This window comes from Leopardus geoffroyi, chromosome B1 (genome assembly GCF_018350155.1).
Source record: "Leopardus geoffroyi isolate Oge1 chromosome B1, O.geoffroyi_Oge1_pat1.0, whole genome shotgun sequence".
Lineage (NCBI taxonomy): Eukaryota > Metazoa > Chordata > Mammalia > Carnivora > Felidae > Leopardus > Leopardus geoffroyi.
In genome coordinates, this window is record NC_059327.1 from 150,493,526 (window position 1) to 150,505,996 (window position 12,471).

Here is a 12,471-nt window from a genome sequence, read left to right on the forward strand (position 1 = left end):
TACTTAGGCAGTTTATGAAGTCAAATGAATTGCTACAAGAACGGTGGTTGTTCTAAGGAACTCAGAGATGGAAACTAGGGTCTTCAACAACCTTGTATACTTCCCTCTCCATTTCTCCTCTTTGCTTCCTTCTCTGTCAAGCTCATTGTTCCTCCTGCAGATGAACTTTTTTTTTTGGTGGCATGGGTTTCTTTCCGGTCCATCTGTAAAAACATAACAATAAAAACACAGTCATCTCTCTCATCTAGGAAAAGAATGGAAAAAAGCTAGGAAAGAATGCTAATTTGGTTCTTGTACCAATTGCTACAGCCAGGGAGGAAGGTTTTTATCAGCTCATTGCTTTGATTAGGTCGTGAAGTCTTTCTGCCAGACTAATTGGGATAATGCACATATGACAGAGAATTACTGTGGCAAAGGCAGCCATCCTTTTATTTTCTAGTGTAAAAATTTCGTAGTTGTGAAAAATACTTTCCCCGAGGTCATTTGGGTCATGGTTTGAATTAGTTTTGATGTGTGTGTGTGTTTCTTTCTTTTTTTTTTTACTAGGGTCATTTCTAATTTCCCACTCATTTGACCTTCTGTGTATGTGACCAAAGAGAAACTTACAACCCAGAGGATTGTGGGAGAATGCTCCTGTGAAATTTGCTAATGTGTCTTACATTCTCATTTCACAGAGGCTACTGCATGGCAGGCTGCACTGCACGGGGATTTGAAAGGTACTCCAGGGTCTATTGGGATTCCAAATGGGGTAACAGATTATGTATCAAAACTACTTGGACTTTTGCCTGAGACTTCTAATGTCAGTCCTAAGCCTCCTGTGAAGACCTCTCCCTCTTTATCTCAAGTGTTTTTAGGAGGTCTCTCATAAATGCTCATTGGAAACACATGGCAGGAGCACGTGGGTGGCTCGGTCACGTACATGACCGACTCTCGATTTTGGCTCAGGTCATGATCTCGTGGTTGTGAGATCATGCTCCACATTGGGCTCTGCGCTGAGCGTGGAGCCTGCTTAAGATTCTCTCTCCCTCTGCCTCTGCCCCCTCCCCTGCTCGTGCTTATGTGCGCTCTCTCTCTCTCTCTCTCTCTCTCAAAAGGAAAGAAAAAAAGAAAAGAAAACCACGTGGTATTCCCTGAGCACGGCTCCACAGAAGACATGGCTGCTGGGCTCCACAGTGCCTGCTAAGTGTCATTGTCGTGGCTGAGCACTGCTGTCACACCTCAGATCTGCTGTTTTTCAGGTACTGTTGATCCCTGATCTGGGCTCAGCTGCCCTATTGGGCAGGGCACAGTGGTTTCTCCCTGCTCGTGGCAGCCCCTTGTTTGTCTGCCACCAAGCTGCCACTGCCACAGGTATGAGGAAGGCTCTGAGGTGGCCAAGCTACCCAGTGGCACATGGAAAAGCGTGGGGGATGCCTCTGCCCCTTTGTGTGCTACACTGTTAAAGGTGTTTCCAAACGTCAATATCTTACAGAGGTTTTAGTAAGCACCTGGCTCTTCTTCTTTTCATGACCCCTTCCCTTTCCCTTTACTCTCGTAACCGTACTGCACAGCACCTAGACTTGCCTGAAGCTGTATCAGAGCCAGGCGTGTGATGTGCACCAGAATCATCGCCCCCCTTTCCTGGAAGAGGCCTCTGCTGTTTAGCCTAGCTTGTCCTCTTGACATTTCTTTTTGCGTTTCTATTGTGGTGTCGTCTCCTGGGAGGTTATTCAGTTTGGAATGAAAATAGATTTCTGGCAGGCTTATTATCCACCCACCATTTCACCCTGAATGTGCATACTTGTCTAATCTGAGAAGTGGGTATCACTAGATTCTGTGGTTTTTAGAACCTTTGGTTTAAAAGATCAGCAAAATTTCAGAAAAAAATGGACTTATATAGGTGTTGCAGCTCTATTTTGCTTACTATGGCATTAAAAAAGGTAATCCAAAATACCCTCACTACTTCTATTTATCCATTATTTCATAAATGAAGGATAAAACTTACGAATGATAAAAAATGACATAGTTTTAGAAAAACATAATCTGTTTCAAAAATATACAATTGAAAATACTCCTACAGACACAAATACCCAGCACTACCTCAACCTGACTGCACTTCACAATGTACGTATATTCACAGAGTTTTGGACTTGATCTCTAGAGATGTTGATTCAAGACTGGTGATCTATATATTTAAAAAGCTCCCCAGCTAGCCAGATTAGTACGTACGCTATTTTTCTCTTCTTTTCTTTCCCCCCCCGCCCCCATGAAGTGGTGAAGAATCAACTGCAGATCAGCAGTGTCTATAGACTGGTTCTCGGGACACAGCTGGCTCAAATAAAATCTGGAGCCCTGGTTATCTGAGATTTCCCTGAGACAGCCACGTGCTTTCTTTCGTCACTGAAAGGAGAAGTACTAAATGGTGAAATGTTGCAGATAGGAAAATTATGTGACTTGATCCAGGTCAAGCCTGACAAGTGAGTGTCAAGTGATAATGAAGCACCCATCAGTTGGCACTGACTGCTAGAATGTCATGCTGGAAAGGTGGCTAAGGATCAGCTCAAGCTCAGAAGAAATGACTGTCATGATTGACTAGCAGCGTCTCTTGTAGGGTAGGAGTATCGTAGCATACGTGACATGTACTTGCCATGTTTAGTCTGCCTCCTGGTAGATCTATTCATAATGTTGAGAAAATATTAGTGTTTTTAAGTGTTCTAGCATTCTATTCATTATAGTACAATAATAGTCTATTTGGAACCATACTAAATAATGCCTGAATGTCATCTCGAAAGTCTTTGTGCATTAAGAAGTCATTTAATCCAGAATTGAATTACAATTATTGCATTTAAATTGAGGCCATACTGTTGCGTTACATATGGATGGCTGCTAAGGCACCTTACTGTTTACTGAATGAACATTTATTGGCTATTTGCTACATATCAATTCTAGGCAGTGAGTTAGGGGGAAAGTATGGAGAGAGTTCTTACTTGCAGGGACTTTATCTATAGGGGAAAGCAGATCTATAAGCAAGTGATAATAATACAAAATGTGTACAAGGGGTACCTGAGTGGCTCAGTTGGTTAAGAGTCTGATTTTGGCCCATGCCATGATCTCACAGTTCATGAGTTTAAGGCCTGCATGAGACTCTATGCTGATAGCTTGGAGCCTGGAGCCTGCTTCAGATTGTGTGTCTCCCTCTCTTGAACTCTGTCTCTCTCTGTCTCTCAAAAATGAATAAATGTTAAAAAAAATTAAAAATAAATAAAAAATATGTACAAAACACCCCATAAACAGATAAAGGAAAGATTAGCTAAATTTTATTTATTATTATTTTAAAAGTGTTTATTTATTTTGAGAGAGAGAGAGAGAGAGAGAGAAAGAGAGAGAGAGAGAGAGTTAGCACAAGCAGGGAAAGGGAAGAAAGAGAAGGAGAAAGAGAATCCCAAGCAGGCTTCATGCTGTCAGTGCAGAACCTGACGTGGGGCTCGATCCCACAAACCATGAGATCATGACCTAAGCCAAAATCAAGAATTGGACATTTAACCGAATGAGTCACCCAGATGCCCCAAGATTGCTAAATTTTATTTTATTTTATTTTATTTTATTTTATTTTATTTTATTTTATTTTATTTTATTTTATTTTATTATTTCTTTTTAAAAGTTTATTTTGAGAGACACAGAGATAGCACAAGCAGTGGAGGGGCAGAGAGAGGGAGAGAGAGAGAATCCTGGGTATAGGCTCAGCACGATCAGCACAGAGCCAGATGCAGAGCTTGAATTCATGACCTGTGAGATCATGACATCAGCCGAAACCAAGAGTCCGATGCTTAACCAACTGAAACATCCAGGTGCCCCAAGATCAGCTAAATTTTTTTTTTTAATATATGAAATTTATTGTCAAATTGGTTTCCATACAACACCCAGTGCTCATCCCAAAAGGTGCCCTCCTCAATACCCATCACCCACCCTCTCCTCCCTCCCACCCCCCATCAACCCTCAGCTTGTTCTCAGTTTTTTTTTTTTTTTTTTTTTTTTTTAATTTTTTTTTTTTTTTCAACGTTTATTTATTTTTGGGACAGAGAGAGACAGAGCATGAACGGGGGAGGGGCAGAGAGAGGGAGACACAGAATCGGAAACAGGCTCCAGGCTCTGAGCCATCAGCCCAGAGCCCGACGCGGGGCTCGAACTCACGGACCGCGAGATCGTGACCTGGCTGAAGTCGGACGCTTAACCGACTGCGCCACCCAGGCGCCCCTGTTCTCAGTTTTTAACAGTCTCTTATGCTTTGGCTCTCTCCCACTCTAACCTCTTTTTTTTTTTTTTTTTCTTTTTTCCTCCCCCTCCCCCATGGGTTCCTGTTAAGTTTCTCAGGATCCACATAAGAGTGAAACCATATGGTATCTGTCTTTCTCTGTATGGCTTATTTCACTTAGCATCACACTCTGCAGTTCCATCCATGTTGCTACAAAAGGCCATATTTCATTCTTTCTCATTGCCACGTAGTATTCCATTACGTATATAAACCACAATTTCTTTATCCATTCATCAGTTGATGGACATTTAGGCTCTTTCCATAATTTGGCTATTGTTGAGAGTGCTGCTATGAACATTGGGGTACAAGTGCCCCTATGCATCAGTACTCCTGTATCCCTTGGATAAATTCCTAGCAGTGCTATTGCTGGGTCATAGGGTAGGTCTATTTTTAATTTTCTGAGGAACCTCCACACTGCTTTCCAGAGCGGCTGCACCAGTTTGCATTCCCACCAACAGTGCAAGAGGGTTCCCGTTTCTCCACATCCTCTCCAGCATCTAGAGTCTCCTGATTTGTTCATTTTGGCCACTCTGACTGGCGTGAGGTGATACCTGAGTGTGGTTTTGATTTGTATTTCCCTGATAAGGAGCGACGCTGAACATCTTTTCATGTGCCTGTTGGCCATCCGGATGTTTTCTTTAGAGAAGTGTCTATTCATGTTTTCTGCCCATTTCTTCACTGGGTTATTTGTTTTTCGGGTGTGGAGTTTGGTGAGCTCTTTATAGATTTTGGATACTAGCCCTTTGTCCAATATGTCATTTTCAGCTAAATTTTAAAATGAATAAAGAGAAATAGCATATTTCAATTAGTGGAAGAAGTTAGCAGAGTAACTTGTTTCAAACACTATGCTGTGGTAAGACCTAGAATGTGTTGCTGAGTCTGGTAATTGCATCTTCTGGCTATAGATTTTTACAGTATCAACTAGACATGATATTTACTTTGAAAAAAACATCAAATTTCATTTATAGTGTTTCATGGTATTTATCTTACATTTTACTAGCATATTTATCTAGAACCTTCCTCCCTCAGTAGATTGTAAGCTGATCTATACAAATAGGACATCTATAAAAATAAGATGTTGAAGAATGGAGTGAATGTCCTGACAGTAATCCCATATTTGTTAACTGTGTGACCTTGGGCAAGGAAGTTAAAAAAAATTCTTCATAGCTTCTCATCTGCAAAATGAAAATAATAATAACTGTCACTGAGGTTGTTGTGAACATTAAACAAGGAAGTATATAAAAGTTCTTAGCACAGTGCTTGGCACTTAGTAAGTGCTCAATAAATGTGAACTATTGCTATTATTATTATTATATGTCCTTGAGCTCTAAATCAATGCCTGTGTCACAGTGAGCACTTAGTAATTGTTTGTTGTTTGTATTGAATTAAGGACCCTTCCTTTTCTGCGTTTCTTCTTCATCCTTCCATCCATCCATCCATCCATCCATCCATCCATCCATCATCTCTCCATGCATTGAGATTATCTGCTATGTGTGCCTGACCTCACTCAGGGCTCACTCCCGTTCCCTCCAAAGTGCTCACAGTCTTGTCTTCTGTGTCTATCATTTTGATAACTTTTTAATTTTTCTAACTCTCTAGTGTATTTCAGAGTTGAGTAAAAGCTTTACTCGAATAGCTTAATCCTGTTTCAATCAGTAGGAATGGGTGATGATGGTAAATTTACTGGAGAGACAAATGGTACACACAATGTCAATATAATATGAAGCGAGGTACCTCTGAAAAGGACAATGTGCTCTGTCACATCATACTATACTTTTCTTTATGACACTGAAGATAGTCTCAAGTTACTTTGCTTTGTAGTTTATCTCTTATCTAAACTTCTACTCTTGGGACTCCTGGGTGGCTCAGTCAGGTAAGCATTTGACTTTGGCTCAGGTCATGATCTCACAATCTGAGTTCGAGCCCATGTGGGGCTCTGTGCTGACAGCTCAGAACCTGGAGCCTGCTTTGGATTCTGTGTCTCCCTCTCTCTCTGTACCTACCCTGCTCGTGCTAGCCCTCCCCCTCACCCTCTCTCAAAAATTTTAAATCTCTATTCTTAAAAGAGAAAATACATTGTATCTGTAACATCTAGCTGAGTGATTTCTACCTAGTAAGTACTCAATATACTTTTGCTAAAGGAAAGCATAAGTAAACAACTTGTGGAATTGACATGACTTTGTATTGTAGAGAGGGGTATGATTGGTCTGAAGTAATATGAAACAATGTTCCAGTTTAGACCTTTGCCTTTTGGTTTCTTTTAAGGCAAGAGTGTGTAGGCATTATTCAGTGTGTGTGTGTGTGTGTGTGTGTGTGTGTGTGTGTGATAGGATGGGGTGCAACTGTAACCTGGTGATCACTTCCCATTGAATGACTCTGGTATTCTGGAGAGGATACACTTTTACAACTGGTAATATGGCTAGGTCAAAGCTCATTTAAAAACTCTCAGTGTTTCTACAATATAATTCTGAGTTAAGTGAAAGTAGCACATAAAGCATCAAGCTAAATCAAATTAATACTGTGTGTTCTTGGAGTCCTACATCTTATCCAGATGCATATGCCAATGATTTCAGCATTTGGTACACCTTATTGCCATATACTTTTAGTGCTGTTTGACTTCATTTACATTAATGTGTTAGATAAAACTTAAATAAAGGAGAAATGAAGAGGAATGTATTTTTCATATCAGACATTGTAGCACCACTATTTTTTACCCAGTCTTGGGAGTAAAAATTCTTACAGGAAAGATATCTAAGCTTTTCAAATTATATCTATAAACAGAACTGGAGTCTCAAACAGCATTCATCTCTAAAGTCTGAGTTATAGCTTGCTTCATTGCTCCCTAAACACCAAATTTTCCACTATAGATGTAGGACATATGCTCTTTCAGCTCAGTATGCTGTAGAGCCCAAGTGTGGCACATTTTCGCTGGCAGCTCCTTGGGAGGAAAAAAATAGCATGGGGAACACGGAAATCTTACAGTGGGGGAGGTTCAAAATACAAATGTTGAAGTGCTAAGCTCTCAGAAACTAATAATTCCACTGATTTTTATTAGAAAGAGGATATACGAGCGTAGCAATGAATGGTAAATCAGCATTTCTGCCTCTTTACCAGCTTTTATGATCGGCATTAATGGTGGCAACTGTCACAGAGATTATGGCTGCTTTATTTCAAGGGAGTCTAAGAGGCAGAACGTAGTATGAGTATTTTATAAACATGTATTTTTAAAGTCAGCCATTTGGGTTTGCAGGGATGACAAACGATTCCTAGGAGGGCTTAAACAGGGAGAGGGATGGAGTGGAGGAGGGAAGAAGTGGGGGAAATAGTATCATTTATTTGATGTAGAAATTTGGATGTTAGTTATAGTACACATTTCTGTTAGCCATTTTATTCTAGCCTAAGTGGTGCCAAAATTATTTTATTGATCAGCTATCTTGGGATTGAAAAAGCCACATTCTGACCAGGGCCATGTGACTTTTACTTCCCATTACAAATCAGTATGGGCCTCTAGAGTGTAGTTGGTTTAACTACATTTGTGATTATTTTGTTGAAGATAAAATCCCCTATCTGTCACTTCCCAGACCTTCAAGCCCTTATGTGAGGTTTACAAAGTCATAGGGAGGAGATTATCTCTACCATCTTTCTTCTAGTGTGTTCTGTATGTTTGATAAAGGGAGCTAATGTATACGGCTATGGTACAAAATGTACCAAAAGCAAATTGTTCCTATTGAATAGCAATAGTACCATTTGCTAGAAAGGAAGCTTTCATGCAGTTTCTCACTTAAAAACATTTTGTAGATGGATCAGTTATATATATATATATATATATATATATATATATATATATATACACACACACATACATACATACATATATAATCCAGCTCTATTCTCATTGCTTTGTTAGAACTGCAGCTACTGAAGCCATTATGATAATGTCTGGAAGTTTTAGTAAATTTGTTGCTACAGAGATGGGGGAAACACCCACTTAGAGGACCTGATTCTCAGCTTGTATAGCTGTCTTTTATAGTAAACTCTTGATATTTCAAACTTCTTTTTTCCCCTTTACTCCCAAGTTGTTGAAATATTTCTCTTGCTCATTTATTCATTCATCAACAAGTACTTATGTAGCTTTTAATATGTGCCAGAGATTCTACTAGGTTTTGAGTATACAGTGATAAATGAGATGGAAATAGTTTCTGTATCCAGAGAACTCAAATGTTGTTGACATAGGAGACAAGGAAGCTAATTGCTAGAGAAGCATATGACAGTGTCCCCTGATTCAGTCTGTTGAGGTTAGAGAGGGCTTTCCAGATGAAGGAGATTTTAAACTGACTGAAGGATGAGTAGGAGTTAAATCCCATGTCAAACGGTTTCATAAGATAACGTATATGAAACAACTTATAAGTTATGAAGCACTGTGTGGAAATTATATTTTATTATTGGTCTTCTTGTCATCAGGTAATCTTAAAATATCAGGTACTTTAAAAATCTCAATACATTTTGATATACTATGGCAGCAGTATTGTTATTGGTGGTAGGAAGCATCTTGTATATAGTTGTTGTTTTCCAAATCCTGGTAAAATACATCATTTTCTGGAAGTATAACAACCATTAAAATACTTTACCTACTTAAATTTAGGGACTTAGTTAGGCCTTTCCCATTGGGAGGGGCTGGAAGGATTAACAGCTTCTATCCCAGAGTGTAGCCAAGTAGTTTTGACCACTACTTGCCTAATCCATGGGTAGATGGTTTTAGTGTGATAGGGATTCAGAAAAGCTGAGTTCTTATTCTTATGTAGCAATTAAATAGGCAAATAGCCCAAGACAAAATGTAATTTCATTTGGTCTCCTTTCCTCATCTGTAAAATGATTACTTCTAAGAGATAATCTATGATAAACTTGCCACTGCGGTTCCTTTTTTTTAACCTTTGTTTGTTTGTTTGTTTGTTTGTTTATTTATTTATTTATTTATTTATTTATTTATTTATTTTACATCCAATTTAGTTAGCATATAGTGCAATAATGATTTCAGGAGTAGATTCCAGTGATTCATCCTCTATGTATAACACCCAGTGCTCATCCCAACAAGTGTCTTCCTTAATGCCCTTTACCCATGTAGCCCAACCCCCCACCCACAACCCCTCCAGCAAGCCTCAGTTTGTTCTCTGTATTTAAGAGTCTCTTATGTTTTGTCCCCCTCCTTGTTTTTAAATTTACTTAACTTCCCTTATGTTCATCTGTTTTGTATTTTAAATTCCTCATATAAGTGAAGTCATATGATATTTGTCTTTCTCTGACAGACTAATTTCACTTAGGATAATACCCTCTAGTTTCATCCACCTTGTTGGAAATGGCAAGATTTCATTCTTTTTGATTGCCAAGTAATACTCCATTGTATATGTATACCACATCTTCTTTATCCATTCATCCATCGATGGACATTTGGGATCTTTGCATACTTTGGATATTGTTGATAGCTGCTATAAACATTGGGGTGCATGTGTTCCTTTGAAACAGCACACCTGTATCCCTTGGATAAATGCCTAGTAGTGCAATTTCTGGGTCGTAAGGTAGTTCTATTTTTAATTTTTTGAGGAATCTCCGTACTGTTTTCCAGAGCGGCTGTACCAGTTTGCATTCCCACCAGCAGTGCAAAAGAGATCCTCTTTCTCCGCATCCTTGCCAACATCTGTTGTTGCCTGAGTTGTTAATTTTAGCCACTCTGAGTGGTTTGAGGTGGTTTGAGGTGGTGTGAGAAGGTGGTCTCATTGTGATTTTAATTTGTATTTCCCTGATGATGAGTAATGTTGAACATTTCTTCATGTGTCTGTTAGCCATCTGGAGGTCTTTTTTGCAAAAGTGTCTATACACATCTTGTGCCCATTTCTTCTCTGGATTATTTGTTTTTTAGGTGTTGAGTTTGATAAGTTCTCTATAGATTTTGGATACTAACCCTTTATCTGATGTGTCATTTGCAAATATCTTCTCCCATTCTGTCAGTTGCCTTTTAGTTTTGCTGATTGTTTCCTTTGCTGTGCAGAAACTTTTTGTTTTGATGAGGTCCCAGTAGTTCATTTTTGCTTGTTTCCTTTGCATCTGGAGACGTGTTGAGTAAGAAGTTCCTGCATCCAAGGTCAAAGAGGTTTTTGCCTGAATTCTCCTCTAGGATTTTGATGGCTCCTGTCTTACATTTAGGTCTTTCATCTTTTTTGAATTTATTTTTGTGTATGGTGTAAGAAAGTGATCCAGGTTCATTTTTCTGCATGTCACTGTCCAGTTTTCCCAGCACCATTTGTCGAAAAGACTGTCTTTATTCCATTGGTTATTCTTTCCTAACTTGTCAAAAATTAGTTGGCTATACGTTTGTGGGTCCATTTCTGGGTTCTGTATTCTGTTCCATTGATCTGAGTGTCTGTTTTTGTGTCTGTTTTGACAGAACTATACTGTCTTGATGATTATGGCTTTGTATACATCTTGAAGCCTGGGATTGTGATGTGTCCAGCTTGGTTTTCTTTCATAGGATTTCTTTGGCTATTTGGGGTCTTTTCTGGTTCCATACAAATTTTAGGATTGTTTGTTCTATCTCTGTTAAGAATTCTGGTGTTATTTTGGTAGGGATTGCATTGAATATGTAGATTGCTTTGGGTTGTATCAACATTTTAACAATATTTGTTCTTCCAATCCATGGGCATGGAATATTTTTCATATTTTTTTGTACATCTCCTTCAATTTCTTTCATAAACTTTCTATAGTTTTCAGTGTATAGATTTTTCACCTCTTTGGTTAGATTTAGTCCTAGGTATTTTACGGTTTTTGGTGCAATTGTAGATGGGATTGATTCCTTGATTTCTCTTTCTGTTGCTTCATTATTGGTGGATAGGAATGCAACCAATTTGTGTGTATTGATTTTATATCCTACAACTTTGCTGAATTCATGGATCATTTCTAGGAGGTTTTTGGTGAAATCTTTTGGGTTTTCCATATAGAGTATCATGTCATCTGTGAAGAGTGAAAGTTTGACTTCCTCCTTGCTGATTTAGATGCCTTTCATTCCTTTGTGTTTTCTGGTTGCTGAGGCTAGGACTTCCAATACTATGTTGAATAACAGTGGTGAGAATGGACATCCCTGTTGCGTTCCTGACCTTAGGGGTAAAGCTCTCAGTTTTTCTCCATTGAGGATGATATTAGCATTGGGTCATTCATATATGGCTTTTATGATCTCGAGGTATGTTCCTTCTATCCCTACTTTCTTGAGGGTTTTTATCAAGAAAGGATGTTGTATTTTGTCAAATGTTTTCTCTGTATCTATTGAGAGGATCATATGGTTCTTGTCCTTTCTTTTATTGATATGATGTATCATATTGATTGTTTTGTAAATATTGAACCAGCCCTGCATCCCAGGTATCAATCCCACTTAGTAGCAGTGAATAATTCTTTTAATGCATTGTTGGATCCAGTTAGCTAGTATATTGTTGAAGATTTTTGTATCCATGTTCATTAAGGATATTGGTCTGTAGTTCTCCTTTTTAGTGGGGTCTTTGTCTGGTTTCGGAATCAAGGAAATACTGGCTTTATGGAATGAATTTGGAAGTTTCCTTCCATTTCTATTTTTTGGATCAGCTTCGAAAGAATAGGTGTCAACTCTTCTTTAAATGTTTGGTAGAATTCCCCTGGAAAGCCATCCAGCCCTGGACTCTTGTTTGTTGGGAGATTTTTGATTACTAATTCTATTTCATTACTGGTTCTGGGTCTGTTCAAACTTTCTATTTCTTCTTGTTTCAGTTTTGGTAGTTTAGATGTTTCTAGAAATTTGTCTAATTCTTCCAGATTTCCCAATTTATTGGTGTATAATTGCTCATAATATTCTCTTATTATTGTTTGTATTTTTGCAGGGTTGGTTGTGATCTCTCCTTTTTCATTATTGATTTTATTTATTTGGGTACTTTCCTTTTTCTTTTTGATCAAACTGGCTAGTGGCTTATCAATTTTGTTAATTCTTTCAAAGAACCAGCTCCTGGTTTCAATGATCTATTCTATTTTTTTCATTTCAATAACATTAATTTCTGCTGTAATCTTTATTATTTCCTGTCTTCTGCTGGTTTTGGGTTTTATTTGCTGTTCTTTTTCCAGTTCTTTAAGATGTAAGGTTAGGTTGTATATCTGAGACCTTTCTTCCT

At 38.5% G+C, this 12,471-nt stretch overlaps 1 long non-coding RNA gene across 1 annotated transcript in view; it reads left to right on the forward strand.

Moving 5' to 3' along the window:
* The first annotated feature begins 1,104 nt into the window (after window positions 1-1,104).
* Window positions 1,105-12,471, forward strand: part of LOC123595917 — a 79,849-nt gene continuing 68,482 nt past the window's right edge. The window contains exon 1 of the long non-coding RNA XR_006711429.1: window positions 1,105-1,238. This is a non-coding gene — a long non-coding RNA (uncharacterized LOC123595917). The remainder of the gene's footprint in view (window positions 1,239-12,471) is intronic.